The sequence below is a fragment of the Chiloscyllium plagiosum genome, unplaced genomic scaffold (assembly GCF_037043375.1).
Source record: "Chiloscyllium plagiosum isolate Xiang-an unplaced genomic scaffold, Cpla_swu_hap1 HiC_scaffold_42, whole genome shotgun sequence".
NCBI classification, from domain to species: domain Eukaryota; kingdom Metazoa; phylum Chordata; class Chondrichthyes; order Orectolobiformes; family Hemiscylliidae; genus Chiloscyllium; species Chiloscyllium plagiosum.
In genome coordinates, this window is record NW_028270180.1 from 3,294,963 (window position 1) to 3,312,830 (window position 17,868).

Here is a 17,868-nt window from a genome sequence, read left to right on the forward strand (position 1 = left end):
AGGTTTATCCCTTATCCTTAAACGGTGACCCCTCGTTCTGGCCTCCCTCACTGTCGAAAACATCCTGTATCTAACCTGTCTAGTCCTGTTAGAATTTTACTAAACTACAGTGAATACAATCCTAACTGACACAATCTCTCCTCATACGTCAGTCCTGCCATCCCAGGAATTAATCTGGGAAGCATTCTCTGAATCCTCTCTCTAACAAGAATATCCTTCCTCAGATAAGAGGACCAGATCGACACACAGTACACCAGGTGTGGTCTCACCAAGGCCCTGTATAATTGCAGCAAGACATCCGTGTTCCTGTACTCGAACCCTCTCACTATGAAGACCAACATACACTTTATCTCTTTCACTGCCTGCTGCACCTGCACACTTACTATCAGCGATTGGTGTATGAGGACACCCAGGTGTTGGTGAACATTCTCCTCCCTCAATTCAAATACTAATCTGCCTTCCTGTTATTGCCAACAAAGTGGATGTCTCACATTTATCCACATTATACTGTACCTGCTGTGCATTTGTCCACTCCCTCAGCCCGTGCCAATTGCACATCGCTGCACCCTCTTCACAGCTCTGTGTCAGCTGCAAATGTGAAACTTTTACAGTTAGTTCCATCACCTGAATTATTAACATATATTGTGAACAGTTGGGGTCCTCGTAATGATTCCTGTGGTACACCTCTAGTCACATTTCGGAAAAAGACTCATTTATTCCTCCTCTTTGTTTCCTATCCATTAACCAATTTTCTATCCATCTCAATACTCCCAATTCTGTGTACTTCAATTTTACACATTAATCTCTTATGTGGGACTCTGTCGAGAGCTTTCTGAAAGTTCAAATGAACCACATCCACGGGTTCCTGCGACCTACCCTACTAGTTATATCCACAAAGAATTCCAGTAGATTTATCAAACATGATTATCCTTTTGTAAATCCATGGTGACTGTCCAATTTTCCCATTGTTTTCTAAGTTTGCTTCTTTGATGTTTTATTAATTTATTATTGTCACGTGTACTGAGATACAGTGAAACATATTGCGTTACCTGTAATACAGGCAGATTGTACCATACAAAGTACATTAGGGTAGTAGAACAGAGTACGGGATACAGTTCTGGATGTAGGTTTGCTTGCTGAGCTGGATGAAGCACTAGTGGTATAACCCGCTTTCTATTTATGTGTATTTATCCAAACACACAAATAGAAAGTGGGCTACACCACCAGTGCTTCATCTGGAGACACACTGAAAATGTTACCCAGTATGGTGAATATAAACCTTCCAGCTCAGCGAGCAAACCTACATCCAGAACCTCAACCGGAGCTACAAATCTTCTCAAAATGCGGAATACAGTGTTATAGCCACAGTAGACAGAGAGAGAGAGAGACAGACAGAGAGAGAGAGACAGACAGAGAGAGAGAGACAGAGAGAGAGAGAGAGACAGACAGAGAGAGAGAGAGAGAGAGAGAGAGACAGACAGAGAGAGAGAGACAGACAGAGAGAGAGAGAGAGACAGAGAGACAGACAGACAGACAGACAGAGAGAGACAGACAGAGAGAGACAGAGAGATCAACATTAACATTCGAGTAGTTCAGTCAAAAGTCTGGTCTCAGCAGGGAAGAAGCTGCTCTTGAATCTGTTTGTACATGTATTCAAACTGCTTTACCTTCTGCCCGACAGAAGAGGGTGGAAAAGCGTTTAACCAGAGTGGGAGAGGTCTTTGATTGTGTTGTGTTTGATTCCCGAGGCAGTGGGAAGTTGAGATGGAGTCAGTGGATGGGAGGCTGATTGTGTGATACGACACCAAGTAGCTGCACTGGCAGGATTCCTGACCGGGCATGGATTGACCAGATGGTGTAACCACTGTGCCTATTATTGGGGGTTATCCAATACAGCCAGCTTAATGCTCAATGTTTTCAAACAAGAGTGCCAATCTGGTCAGACCTGCACCACCTGATCGCTGTTGAGTTGGGTGAACCTCTGCGATGTTCTGAGCTAGTGGAATGACACATTTGACAGAGGTTCCTCGCTGTGACCATTTGGCAGTGCCTTTGAGCAAAGGGTCGTCGCAAAAGTAAGGAAGGCAACAGGATTGTTGCAGTCGGCAGAAAGTACGCAAGAGGTAAACACTGACTGGATAATGTGGGAAATAAAATTACAGATGTGTCTGCAAACTCCCCTTGTGTCTCTGTGGCCAACAAATCTGTCTTCATAAGTACAATATTGTCAGCAATGTGTTTTCAGAAAACTCAATGTGTTTGATCTTTCGGAATGTGAACCAGAACCACAAGGGATTGCAGAAAATACATTTAAATATCAAAGTCCACCCGCTTGGCTCAGGAGCATAATTTTATTTAAAAGCCAGAGAGAAATCTTTAATTAGGTTTTATCTGTCGCTAATCCAATTGTGGCTGCTGTCAAAATTTCTGCATCTCATAGCCAAGGTGCAAGGATGTTCAAATGGTGCAGCCTTGTACAGGATTTCAACTCTCACATACTTAATACATGAAGTTTTGACAAAGAAAAGAATTTTTCACCCTTAGCCCCAGTTTAATTTCAATAAGAAGTGATAAATAATTCCTCCAGCTCCCAGCTAAAGGTCAGTGAAAATAGGCATTCTTCCATCAAGGGCTGGATGATGCATTGTCAGTGCAAAGTCTAGCAGCTGTATATACAAGAGCAAAGGCAGCAACAATCAGAATGGGTTCAGTGGTTGTGGTTTCAAGTTGTAATCCAGACGCCCAGTTAATGGTCTGGGGACATGGATTTCAATCCACTCTGGCAGATGGTGAAAATTAAATCTGGAATCAAAAGCTAGGCTAATGCCAACCATGTAACCATTTGTCATTAAAAAAAAAGTCTCTGTTTACTAAAAACATAAAATTCTGGAGATCACAGCGGGTCAGGCAGCCTCCATGGAGAGAGAGGAAGCTAACGTTCTGAGTCTTCATCAGAGCTGATGTGAAGTGATGAGGGGTTTAGCATTAATGTAAAACTTGGGGGGAATGGGGCTGGAGTGCTGGGGGAGAAAGGATGTTGATAGTTCAGGTTAAGTGGTCAGAATGTGAGAATGGCAGAACGATGGTGTGTCTAACTGCAAGACTGGGAGATGGGGGTTGGGGAGGGGAGAGAGGACTTTACTATTGTCCTTTACAGAGGGACATCTACTATCCTTACCTGGTCTGGCCCATGTGTGACTCCAGCCCCACAGTGATGTGGCTGACTCTGGGTAATTAGGAATAAATACTGACATAGCCAGTGATATCCATGTCCCGTAAACAAATTGAAATAAAATTTATTTGTAAAATATGATTTATAATTTTTACTGGGAGAGGTCACGAAGAGGTTTGAACATGAAAAGCAATGAGAAGAAGCCACAGTGTATTGTAGGATCTTGTAGAGTCCTGAGCAATACCTGAAGCAGCTGATGCTCCCAGCCTCCTTGTCTTCCATGGCCTTGCCTGAGTGCAGCATGCCCCCTCAGACAGAGAGAGCAAGCTGACATTACTGCTGTATTCCTGGGCCATTTCACAAACACAAAGACAGGGAGCTCCTCCTGGTCAGCCAGAGGCATCGCTCATGACATGGTGGATAGCCTTTGCTCAGGGGTTTCCTGTGCCCTAAGTCAAGGGTGGCCTCTAATCCCAGGCCATGGGCTTGCACACAGTGAGTCAGCCCCTCAGGACAATCACATCAAAAAGCTCTCCGCATGAGGGGTGGGGACCAAATGACAGGCAGCCCACCACCCGTCTGGACTCTTTCTGTCCCATTGTTGGCTGTTTTCAGAGAGTCATAGAGTCATACAGTCCTACAGCACACAGACAGGCCCTTTGACCCAAACTGGCCCATCCTGACCAAAATGTCCATCCATGTTAACCCCATTTCCCTGCACTTGGCCCATATCCTTCTAATCCTTTCCTATCCATGTATTTGTCCAAATGCCTTTTAAATGTTGTTAATGTACCCACCTCTACCACTTCCACTGGCAGCTCATTCCATATGCGTACCACCCCTCACGTTCCCATTTATTCTTTCCCCTCTAACCTTAACCTGATGCCCTCTAGTCCTCGATTCCCCAATCCTGGGAAAAAGACTGAATGCATTCACCCTATCCATGGCTCTCATAGTCTTATACACTTCTATAAGATCCCCCCTCAGTCCCCTACCCTGTAAAGAAAAAAGCCCTAGCTTGTCCAGCAACTCCCTATAATTCAGACTATTGAGTCCTGGCAACATCTTGTAAATTTCTTCTGCACTCTTTCCAGTTTAATAACATCCTTCCTACAACAAGGTGATCAAAACTGAACACAATACTCCAAGTGTGGCCTCACCAATGTCCTGTGTAACTGCAACATAACTTCCCAACTTCTATACTCGATGCCCTGACTGATGGAGGCCAGTGTGCCAAAAGCCTTCCTCACTGCCCTGTCTACCTGGGACTCCACTTTCAGAGAACCATGCATCTGAACTCCAAGGTCCTTCTGTTCCACTACACTCCTTAAGGCCCTACCATTCACCATGAAACTCCCACCTTGATTTAACTTTCCAAAATGTAAGACCTCACACTTATTGATATTAAACTCCATTTGCCATTTCTCGGCCCACTTCCCCAGGTCTTGCTGCAATCTCTGATAACCTTCCTCACTGTCCCACCTATTTCAGTGTCATCCCCAAACTTACTAATCATGCCTTGTACATTCTCATCCAAATCATTGATATAGATAACAAACAGTAATGGGCCCGGCACCGACCCCTGAGGCACTCCATTAGTCACAGGCCTCCAGTCCGACAAGCACCTTCCACTATTACCCTCTGCTTCCTACCATCAAGCTAGCTGTGTATCCAATTTGCCAGCTCCCCCTGGATTCCATGTGATCTTACCTTCCAGAGCAGCCTACCATGTGGAGCCTTATCAAAGGCCTTACTGAAATCCATACAGACCACGTCTACCACCCTGTCCTCATCAACCTTCCTGGTCACTATATCAAAAAACTCTAACAAATTTGTGAGGCATGATCTGCCACTCACAAAGCCATGCTGACTACTCCCATTCAAACCCTGTCTTTCCAAATGCATGTATCTCTCAGAATCATCTCAAGTAACTTACCCACCACAGTAGTTCCAGACTTTCCTTTGCAGCCCTTCTTGAATAAGGGCACAACACTCACTATCCTCCAGTCTTCCGGGTCCTCACCCGAGGCTAATGATTTTGCAAAAATATCAGCCAGTGCCCCTGCTATTCTGTCTCTAGCCTCTTGCAGTGTTCTTGGATATATCTGCTCAGGACCAGGAGATTTATCCAGCTTCATACATGCTAATACATCCAACACTCCCTCTACTGTGACACGGACTGTCCCCAAGATATCAGCACTAACTTGCCCAAGTTCCCAAGTCTCCATGGTAAACACACTGGAGAAATATTCATTGAGGACCTCACCCATTTCCTGTGGCTCTACACGTACATGTCCATTTTGGTCCTTCAGGGGCCCTATTCTCCCTATTCTTTTTCCTTTAATGTACTTAAAGAACCTCTTCATCATGGAATGAGAAAGAGAGGCAGGGATTAAGGGAGATGGAAGTGGCTGGCACTTGTCTGAGTGAGTTAATGGGCAGCACAAAGGGCACACAGCAGGGGTTAGAGTGGGTGAGTGTGAGTTTGGGAAGACATTGCAGGCAATGGTGAGGGTGGTCAGGTGGGAGGTGAGTACAGTAGCAGAGATAGGAGTGAGTGTGAGACAGCAGAAAGAAGGTGGGCGTACTCACCCTGGCAGAGTGGGGATGGCCAGAGAGCATCCTGCTACTGTGCTGACCCTCCAGATGCCTGAGGCCACAGTGAACCAGGTGATACCCTCAGACCAGGCCAGGCAGGTTTTGGTATCGGGGTTTCCCCGGCTGGTCCTGGGTGGAGAGGATATCCCGTCTTTGCCACATCCTGACCAGCAGGGGCTCCAGGTCCCTGTCTGCCACGGCCTGGGTAAATGTCAGGAAGCAGGCAGGCTATCTTAGATTAGATTAGATTAGATTACTTAGATTACTTACAGTGTGGAAACAGGCCCTTCGGCCCAACAAGTCCACACTGACCCGCCGAAGCGCAACCCACCCATACCCCTACATTTACCCCTTTAACCTAACACTACGGGCAATTTAGCATGGCCAATTCACCTGACCCGCACATCTTTGGACTGTGGGAGGAAACCGGAGCACCCGGAGGAAACCCACGCAGACACGGGGAGAATGTGCAAACTCCACACAGTCAGTCGCCTGAGTCGGAAATTGAACCCGGGTCTCTGGCGCTGTGAGGCAGCAGTGCTAACCACTGTGCCACCGTGCCGCCCACTGTGCCACCGTGCCGCCCACTGTGCCACCGTGCCGCCCACTGGACTGACAGAGCTTGCCCTGGTGCACATCCATACTTTAAATATGGCGTGGACACAAAGGATGCTGATCTTTCAGCAGATATCCAGTAAGTAGCAATTTGTGTCAGGCATGTAGAAGAATGGCGATAGAATTGGACATGAGGGAAGCTATAGGGACAAGTTGAGTAGTTTGTAAGGTGCACTCAGTAAGGTGTAACAAAGAATCTCACTGTACCTCATGGAGAAAGATCCTCTGAAAAAACTTGACATAACTGGCACTTTGTTAAAACGATGTAAGGTTTAGCTATGTGCCTTTCTGACCTCGAGACTTCAGTTCAAAGCCAAATCCAACTCAAGCAAATTGACCTCAGTAGGGAGATGCCAATTAACCTGGTCAAAGGTGGAAAATAATAAGCTACCCACTACAGAGGGAGAAACAATTAGATGACAGATAGACAGGAAAATCTATGTTTTCTGAAACAGTAACCTGACCTTTGACCATACTTTACAAACTCTTTGATTAAATTTTACAACTGTGGAAAGATGATCTGAAGAAAAAGACAACACAATATTAGCACAGAGGGATTGACAGGATCAGACCTGGGGTGAAATTGAATTGTAGCTTTACCAAAAAAAACCCTTTCCTGCTTCTTGACTTTTAAAGGTCAATATTAGCTTTCTGTTTCTGACACTGGGGACTCGTCTCTCAAACAGCTTCCTATTATCTTCCCAATCATTAATATTACATCGTAAAAAATTGAATAATTTCTTTCTGCGAAATAAAGATCAATAAGTTTACTATTTCATTTTTGTCAAGTAGTTTTCCTGGCCTGTCCCCTGAAGGAGCTGATTCTCACTGGGATACAGTTCCTGAATGATTCTCACTGGGGGTCATTTGCTCAGCTATGTTAGCCCCGTGTGCCTCTATACTGTGTTGGTTAGTTGTGAAGGATTAACAAGACCCCTCAACACATCATGGCTGGAAGTAAATAAAAAGTTTGTTTTTGTGTTTATGTGTGCACACACAGAATTTCACCTCTCCTGCAGTCCCATGCGTCAGCACACCTTGACCCTTTGTTTATTTATGTTTATAGACCAATCAGTTGGTCATTTCTGAAAACTTCTTTACCAATTATTTGTTCCTTTTGACCAACTAACCTCACACTGCATGCATGGCATTGACCAACCTCCCATGTCCTTACATACCAGTTTTTTGTTAAATCATCAAGCACTCGCCCAGCCTGTGTTAGTTACCCCATCACACTTCCCATTGATCAAATCTGTCCACATGACCCATATTCATATATTTCCTGGGAACAAGCCTTTCACAATGCAGTTGAAATCTCAGTGTTAGCAGCTCCAGTCCTAAACAAAATAGATTGAACATCCATGGTTTGCTCTGAACTAATTTGTCCCATTACTCTGCTGGAATGATAATGTAATGATATACGTTCGCCCACCATTGACCGTTTGACATTTTGGGAGATGGCGATGGAATTGTGTTTGGAAGTGAAGAGCTTGGCTGGAATAGCCCTCTCTGACCACCCGATCAATCCAACTCTTACCCCAACCACAGCCAGCCTCAACACAGTTCAGGGGTTAAATCGGGAACCCAGTTCACTTTCCACATTCATTTCCTCAGCTTGCTCTCTGGGGTATTGTCCTCTAGAAGGATTTCCTTTAGACATCTTCTACAGTACAGATTAGGATTATAGAACCCCGCAGTGTGGAAACAGGGCATTTGGCCCATCGAGTCCATGCCAACCCTCCGAACAGCATCCCACCCAGACGCATCCCCCCCTGCCCTATCCCTGTAATCCTGCTTTTCCAATGGCTAATCCACCTTGTTGCACATCCCTGCACACCATGGGCAATTTAGCATGACCAATCCACCCTAACCTGTACATCTTTGGACTGTAGGAGGAAACCAGAGCACCTGGAGGAAACCCACACAGACACAGGGAGAACGTACAAACTCCACACAGACAGTCCAAGGGTGGGATTGAACCCAGGTCCCTGGTGCTGTGAGGCAGCAGTGCTAACCACTGAGCCACCGTGCCATCCCAATTTTTTTGTTGGGGTTGGTTTAGCTCAGTTGGCTGGACAGTGGGTTCGCAATACAGAGGAGACTAATAGCATGGACTCAATTCCTGCACTGGCTCAGGTTACGATGAAAGACTCTTCTTCTCAACCTCTCCTCTTGCCTGAGACGAGGTGACCCCCAGGTTAAACTCACCCCCAGTTGTCTCAAGCATCCCTCTGCTATGTTAACTCATCAATGAAGAAAGATATTGTAGCCCGTGCAGAGTAAAACCCAACCACTAGTTTGATCACTCCACACAGTTACCTCTTCAATGGTCCCATTGTCTTTGACATCAGTTCTTTAAGAAGGTAACCCTTTCTTCTGTAACATCAGTCTAATTTGCACCGAGTGTCAAAATATGATTCACCTGAGTTTGGAATTTATCTTTTCTAACCTTTATAAATGTCCTCTCACTCAGCTCCATCCAGCGCTGCCTGTTTGGGTGGCTGTAAAGGATTCTATAGCACTATTTGGAGGAAGAATTAGGTGATTTATCCCTGGTGTCCGAGCCAATGCCTAACCTTTAGTCAATATCCCAAAAAGAAACAGATTACCTGACTGTTGGCAAGAACTTGCTGTGAACAAATTGGCTGCTTCTTTTTTTTAATATATAACAGCAATGACGACATTACAAAAGTTCTCAATTGACTGCATCGCATCGGTGGTTGTGAAACATCTGGAGTTTACAAAAAAGTGCTGTCTCTCTGTGGGGATTAATACCATGGTAAATCTGTTGGGCTGAATGGCCTGCTTCTGTACAGAGTGCCTCCTGTCTGAGCAAGTAGAGACTGAAAGAACTGCGGACGCTGTAATTCAGAAACAAAAACAGACATTTCTGGAAAAGCTGGCGAAGTTCTGAGGAAGGGTCACTCAACTCGAAACTTTAACTCTGCTTTCTCTCCACATGTACTGCCAGGCCTGCTGAGCTTTTCCAGCGATTACTGTTCCTTTCTGAGTTATGTTATTGAGTATTCTATTTGATTTGATGGCTGTTGCTCCACACCCTCAACGAAGGTGTTAATTCCTTACTGTGATTTATCTCTCAGGTGCTCCAGCGCAGAGGGAGTGTGAGCATTTTTGTGCTTTCACCAGTGGGAGGACTGCCCTTCTATAGATTTTATCAAGCACGTTTTTACGACTCCTTGGCCCCCTCCTCATGAGTTGGCACTGCCTCCCCAATGTGCTTAAATGTCAGTGATACTGTAGCCGGGGCCTATACTAAAAAAGCAAAGCCAGCAACAGCAAATTCAACCCACAATGCATCCTATTACAAACACAGCATGGCATCAGAGCGTGGTGTGAATGCAACTCCCCTCCACCTCTGCTTCAATAGCGGCTAATCTACTGCCAAATCTCATCGAAATGTGAAACTCTAAAGCTAATATCCCCGTCTCACGATGAATTAAGGGACGGGAAGCTTCACAAGGTCTGGCTGTGAATCATATAGTTAAAAGGAAATTACATAGAATCGGGAAAGAAAATGAAGACTCATACTGAAAATGAGATGTGACGCAGGGGCTGTACATCATGTATTATGTATTATTTACCACGCCAGTCTGTGCGTCTCCAGGAACTGAGCAGGAATTAGAATGAAACCTCGAACAATGCAATTCAAAATTCTGACAAATCCTGTGCCTCTTGAGTGTGACCAAGGCCAGTTTATCCTCATGTATCCCTGATGTGATATTCAATCGCCAATGATGAGCCTCTCAAACAAAACAGCCTTTTCAAAACCTCTGGAGCTATCTACATTGTGTCTAACACAGAGGCAGAGCTTATTACAGAATCTCAATATAAGTACATGACCAAAAGCCATTCATAGAATTGCTACAGTGGAATCAGGCCATTCAGCCCATTGAGTCTACACCAACCATTTAAAGAGCATCCAACCAAGATCCTTGCCCCCACCATATCTCTGTAGTCCTGCATTTCCCATGGCTAACCCACTTAGCCTGCTTATCCTTGGACACTGTGAGCAATTTAGCATGGCCAATCCACTCATTGTTTTTACCTAATCCACTGAACCTGCACATCTTTGGATTGTGGGAGGAAACCAGAGCACCCAGAGGAAACCCACACAGACACGGGGAGAACATGCAAATTCCACACAGACAGTTGCCCAAGACTGGAATCGAACCCAGGTCCCTGCTGGTGCAAGGCAACAGTGCTAACCACTGAGGCACCATGCTACCCCTTTGATTTAGCCCAACAATGCTATCTGCTCTGAGGCCACTCATTGTCCTGTGCTATCTCTGTGTGATTTAAGACTGTTCCTCATTGTAGATTCAATCCTGAAATTCATCAATATGCAACCAATCTTAATGATTCCTTGTGCTAATTCACTTCATATTCTAATATCTGTTACATACAAATATGTATTGTAAGCTACCCTTTAACTCCAATGTTAACGATAAATGTATAATGTGTTGTTGCTAATTCACCAAGTAATCTGACTATTTACCATTTCAACACGTGATTCTTTTCTCAGAGGGCTGTGAGTCCTACAGGGACTGGCGATACTTACTTTTCAGTGTATATAAGACAGGGGTCAATAGAATGTTGGTCCCAAAGGAAATGGGGATAATAAACCGTAGTGGTATTGATTTGGAAAATCCAACCACCTTATTATTGAATAACAAGGAAGGTTCAAGTGGCCAAATGACTCACTCCTGCTTCTATTTCTCATGTCCATTTGAACCCCTGTTCTTCTCCTCGAGGGAATGGAATCTGGTTTGTTAATTCTTCCATCATGTCCCTTGTTGCTAGTCATGTGCTAATTAACCAGTCCCTGTGCCAGTCCTGTATTGATTTCCCATCCTGCTCCTGGATGACAAACCTCCGAATGAGGAACAGGAGGAGGCCGGAGCCTGCCACAATTCCTGTTGCTGTCACAACCTCCTTCCCCAGGCATGCAGCAAATCAAATCCATGCGGAATGGAATAACTTCTCGTGGCTCTCTTTCACTGACGGCAGGAGAAACCAATTCATGAGAGACAGAAACTGAAATTACTGGAGAAGCTCAGCAGGTCTGGCAGCATCAATGGAGAGAGAAACCCCAATTTAACGTTTCAATTCCAGTGCGTCTCTTCTTCAGAGCTGATGAGAGGCAGGTTCTGTTTAGGAGGTGGTTACCAGGTGTGGATGTGGGCTGGTTTTGCTAGTGATGTTGGTTAATGTTTGTTACCAAGCAGCTGTACCCATTGGTTATCATGGTGCTAACCCTGGTAATATTACCAATATATTCTCATTCCTGTAAAATTTCACTATTTCTAATTTGAATGTGTGTTTGCAACTTTGTTGAAAAGGGACAGTTTGTGTCGGTGTTATCCAAGGACAATGGTCTTTTCCCTAGAGTGCAGGAATTCAACACTAGGGGGTATATTTTTAAGGTGAGGGGAGAAAGATTTAAAAAGGACATGAGGGGCAGCCTTTTTACACAGAAAGTGGCTTGTGTGTGGAATGAACATCCAAAGGAAGTGGTGGGTGCGGGTACAGTTACAACATTTAAAAGACATTTAGCTAAGTACATGAATGAAAAGGTTGAGGGATATGGGCGAAGAGCAGGCAGGTGGGACTAGTTTAGTTTGGGAAGATGTTCAGCATGGACTGGTTGGGCTGAAGGGTCTGATTCCATGCAGGATTCAAATCTCTGTCTACGCGATGCAAAGGCACCAATCAGAAAAAGACCTCGTGACTGAACGGTTATTGTGAAGTTTTCCTCAGATTGTGCTAGAATCCCCCTGGCTGCAGAAAACTTCTCAATGTGGCCCATTTACACCTGGGTCAGCTCTTGCTCCTTTGCAGTCAGGGTAACAATGGCAAGTAGCAAATTGGGAAAGCAACCACGATCAACTAGGAGAAAGTGAGTTCTGTAAAAACGCCATCCCATTCTCCCAATTCCTTCGTCTCCGCCGCATCTGCTCCCAGGAGGACCAGTTCAAAATACGTACAACACAGATGGCCTCCTTCTTCAAGGACCGCAATTTCCCCCCCGACGTGGTCGACGGTGCCCTCCACCGCATCTCCTCCACTTCCCGCTCCTCCGCCCTTGAGCCCCGCCCCTCCAACCGCCACCAGGACAGAACCCCACTGGTCCTCACCTACCACCCCACTAACCTCCATGTACAGCGCATCATCCGCCGTCACTTCCGCCACCTCCAAACAGACCCCAGCACCAAGGATATATTTCCCTCCCCTCCCCTATCAGCTTTCCGTAGAGACCACTCCCTCCGCGACTCCCTTGTCAGATCCACACCCCCCACCGACCCAACCTCCACTCCCAGCACCTTCCCTTGCAACCGCAGGAGGTGCAACACTTGCGCCCACACCTCCCCCCTCACTTCTCTCCAAGGCCCCAAAGGAAACTTCCATATCCGCCACAGATTCACCTGCACCTCCACCCACATCATCTACTGCATCCGCTGCAGCCGGTGTGGCCTCCTCTATATTGGGGAGACAGACCGCCTACTTGCGGAGCGATTCAGAGAGCACCTCTGGGCCACCCGGACGAACCAACCCAACCACCCTGTAGCACAGCATTTCAACTCACCCTCCCACTCCACCGAGGATATGCAGGTCATTGGACTCATCCACCGCCAAACCACAACAACGCGACGGTCGGAGGAGGAGCGTCTTATCTTCCGACTGGGAACCCTCCAACCACAGGGGATGAACTTGGACTTCACCAGTTTCTTCATCCCCCCTCCCCCACCTTGTCTCAGCCGAATCCCTCCAGCCCAGCACCGTCTTCTTCTTGACCTCTCCACCTCCATCCTACTCCGACCTATCACCCTCACCTTGACCTCTTTCCACCTATCACATTTCCAACGCCCCTCCTCCAAGTCCCTCCTCCCTACCTTTTATCTTCTCCTGCTGAACATTCTCTGCTCATTCCTGAAGAAGGGCCTGTGCCCGAAACGTCGAATCTCCTGTTCCCTGGATGCTGCCTGACCTGCTGTGCTGTTCCAGCAATAAAGTTTCAACAAGTAGCAAATTGGGAAAGCAACCACGATCAACTGGCAACTATCAGCTCATGTGAGGAAGTTAAACAGTCTCAGGCCTGTGAGAAACTCAATTGCCCAACATCAGATCTTTGGTAACAAGCCCAATAGAGAGTAGTGAAGAATTGGACAACAATTGGAGACCATGTCACAGGGTGATAAATCACATGGAAAGGATGACGAGGGATGTTATTGGTGTGAACAAGCCAAACTACATCTATGCTGATGTAAAATTAATGTAACAAGAATTTGAACTGAACCATCAGGCTCTGACTGGCTGTCATCCATCATCGACCCATTATAGATGCCTTTGTCCAGGAGTGTTGCAATGCCCAATATCTGTCACATGTTACTGCTCTGCAATCTATTTCACTGGAGGCACCTTCCTACCTGACATTATATTCAACATGGCAATGCTAATTTAGTGCTAACTACTGCCAAAAGCATTGCTGTAAAACTGTGATAACAGATCAAATCTATCACTTCCTCAGGAAATCAGTTGGCATAGACACAGCACAGTTACACTCTGAGCCAAACTGCCAATGCTGCTTTCAGTGGATTTGTTTTCAGCCTTTTACACCCAGCCAGCACCCTCCTCCCCTCCCCCTACCCCCAATTCTTCCCATTCCATAACAATGGCAGCCTTACTCTTTCCATTCACCAGCCAGTTCTTTCACCAGAGTCGCTTTCTGTCACTGTTTGTAACATTGCTCCAGCACCAGGCTTATGTCTACTCTAGTGTGGAACAGGTAAACCCCACCGTGAGCTCAGTGCCTGTGGTTTGCAGTCTCACTGGCTGAGTGGTGAACTGATCAGGTCTCTTGCTGCTCAGCTGCCAGCAATGGTTAATATCAACGTCGTTCACTTTCCATCACCCCAATACCTCCCGCCCATCCTGAAGGTGCTTAGGATGGAATCAAGTTCACTCTCCAGAGCAATCCTGGAAATAATTAAACTCAGAACTCAAAGCATGCTTTAGCAGGTGAGACTATGCAGATTAACAAATTCTTCTGTATCTAAGCTGGCCTGCAGTTTCTCTTTCACACACACACACACCACAGCATTTTGTACAGAACATCAATAATTTACCACCACACTGCTGGCAGGGATAGTTTCCATCCTTTCCTGATAGCTAATCATCATTGCTGTGCACGTTCTAGCCTCAGTTATATTGGTCTTTCAAAACAAACCTTCAATTCATTCATTTGATGCAAGGGATCCTCGTGTGATTAGTTTTTAATTTAATAAAATTGTTATGCATTCAAAATATATCTTGTTCCGAAAATAATCTGAATTATTTATGCAATGGGTTTTAGTCTTTTATTCCATCAGAGGGGAGCAGTCAGTCATGGTGCCACCTGAAAAGCTGCTGCTCAATATTCTGCCAAGAAGCAGGAATCTCAATCTGTCTTTCCCAATATTCAGACTTAAAAAGATTGCTGTATCAGGGGAATGGGGCCCATCATTCCATTACACACAGAGCTCCAAAGGTCACTCCAGCCGTTGTAGATCGTGAACTCCCGGACATCCCGAAGGAAGAAGCCAAAGAAATTACAGACCCGGAGGTTCTACGTTAATCGTAATTGTTCCATTAATGACTCCTTCCTTCCAACACCATCTCCAGGCAATAGATAGAATCCTAGATCACATATCGTGAAATCTGAAATAACTCCCCAGAGGCTGCTGTTCCATCACCGTCCCCCTTTATTTACTCGTATATTGCACTTGACCCTGATCCAGCTCCCTCAGAGCCAGCTCTCAGAGTAAGCAGAACCCCTGACACTCCTGTTTGTATATTTTTTTCTATATTTTAAAAAAACTTTATTAACCAGTACAAGTTACCAAACCAACAGTTAACAATGAACAGCAGTTTACAAGAAACAGCCATTTACAGGGGAAGGGGGCAGCAAAGCCAAACCCCAAACCCCACCATACAACCAGTTCACAGGGAAACAAGGATGAACCTCGGATCCCACCGTACATTATCAAGAAGAAAAACAGTGAATTCAATCACATACAGACAGACAGTCCGATAAACTGACCAATAAAACAGTGCACATAACACAGACACTCCTGGAAACCCAGCAAACCACCCACCCCTCCCACCTTCCGGCCACTCAAAGGCAGCCTGCCCCTCCGCTCCTTCCAGCTCTCGGTCTGCTCCATGCCCCTACCACTCTTGGTGTGCCATGACACACCTTCCAGCCACCTCCAGGACAGCTCATCCCCGTCCCTGGGATGATGGCGCACAGGGCAGCCCCCATGCATCTTCTGGCTCTCGGCCACTCCCACACACCTTCTGGCCACCTCCAGGACAGCCCGTCCTGATTACCCCTTCTTGGGACAACAGTGCTCAGAACAGCCTAACCCCCTTCCAGCTTTCGGGACGATTGGCATCAGATTGGCCTATCCACCTTCCGACTCTCGGGACGGCCTACCCACCCTCTGACCTTCGGGGTGACAGCTTTCGGGATGACCTTTGAGCCTCCCAGCTCACAGTGAGGCCTGCCAGACTAAGGGACACATAAGACAGTGCAGGTGATAAACCCAACAAACAACAAGATAGAGTCAATTAGCAACAAACAGAGTCCCTTCTGGTACAGAGTCCATTACCATAAACAGTTCTCTTCAGAATGCAGAATCCATTCCCAGGAACAGAGTCCACTCCAGGAAGCAGAGTGCATTATCAAAAACAGAGCCCACAACCGAAGGCAGCAAATGCACACCCTGCAGCACACACACAAGCATTCAGTCTCCATAAAGACCTGGTCTATCCCCAGAGAACCAGGCCCACTCACAGGAATATAGTTCATTGTAAAAGCAGCTGTTAACTCACAGGGGATGGTCCACTCCTGAAGGCAGCAAATGCTCACATCCCAGCACACATAGGTGTTCAGTATTTACAGAGGCCTAGCCCACCCACACAGGGCCAGGCCTACCCACAGAGGGCCAGGCCTACCCACACAGGGCCAGGCCTACCAACAGAGGGCCAGTGCATCTGGAAAGGTGTATTTTCTCACAGGGGCTCTGTCCAAACACAAAGAAAGTGAAAACAAATGTGAAAAAGAAAGAAAACCAAAGTGCAAGGGCTAAGCCCTGCCACAAAATCAGCATTGTCCTTTTCTCAAAGTAAAAGAGAAAAGAGTAACACACAGGCTGTAACCAGCCAGTGAAACAACAATCCCTTAATGAGGGCTGAATTACACCTGTAACACATTGATTGTGTAGATCAGCCAGTTCAGAAATCAGTCCTCAAAGAAGAGAATACCAGTTAGCAAACTGCTATACAGTTCAGCCAGTTAAGGAATCAGGTTCCCCAAACAAAATCAGAAACCAACAGCAGCAGTACACACTGGATGTGGGCAGCCAGCTCAGAGTCAGTCCCCTCCCTGACACAAATGGAGAGTCCTTAACACTGATCCAGCTCCTCAGGATCAGCACTCAGTGAGCAGAACCTCGGACACTCCTGTTCATACCTGTCAGCCAGGGCTCCCTGATTGGACTAGTGTAACTGCCCAAACAGGGAAATCATATTCTATGAGGTCCACCTGATTGACCTCATTATGATTATTACAAAACCCCATCCCCGGTGGGGTACAAGCAGGCTGGAATGGCCTCTGCAATAATATGAGGAGGTTAGTCCACACAGCTGAAAAATGTGTTGCTGGAAAAGTGCATCAGGTCAGGCAGCATTCAAGGAGCAGGAGAATCGACGTTTCAGGCATAAGCCCTTCTTTAGGAATGAAGAGGGTGTGGCAAGCAGGCCAAGGTAAAAGGTAGGGAGGAGGGACTTGGGGGAGGGACGTTGGGAATGCGATAGGTGGGAGGAGGTTAAGGTGAGGGTGATAGGCCGGAAAGGGGGTGGGGGCGGAGAGGTCGGGAAGAAGATTGCAGGTCAAGTGGGCGGTGCTGAGTCTGAGGGCTGGGACTGAGAGAAGGTGGGGGGAGGGGAAATGAGGAAGCTGGAGAAATCCGCATTCATCCCCTGTGGCTGGAGGGTTCCTAGGTGGAAGATGAGTCGCTCTTCCTCCAGGCGTCATGTTGCCATGGTCTGGCGATGGAGGAGGCCAAGGACCTGCATGTCCTTGAACACTTTAACCCCCCTTCCCACTCCTTTTCCAGCAGCACATTTTTCAGCTCTGATCTCCAGCATCTGCAGTCCTCACTTTTTCCTGGTTAGTCCACACAACAGACCATTACCTCCCATCAACTTCCCGCTGGATAACCATCTCCATCAGAAATGATTGACTCTCCAATCCCAAAACCATGCCAGATCATTCCATGGAGTCAGTAACCTCCATTAGGAGCGGAGGAGAATGTAGAGTGGCTTCGCAGAAAGAGTGGGATATGCCTAGTGAGTGGGCTAGAATATAGCAGATGGAGTATAATGTAGACAAATGGGAGGTTATCTGCTTGGCTAGAAGGAAA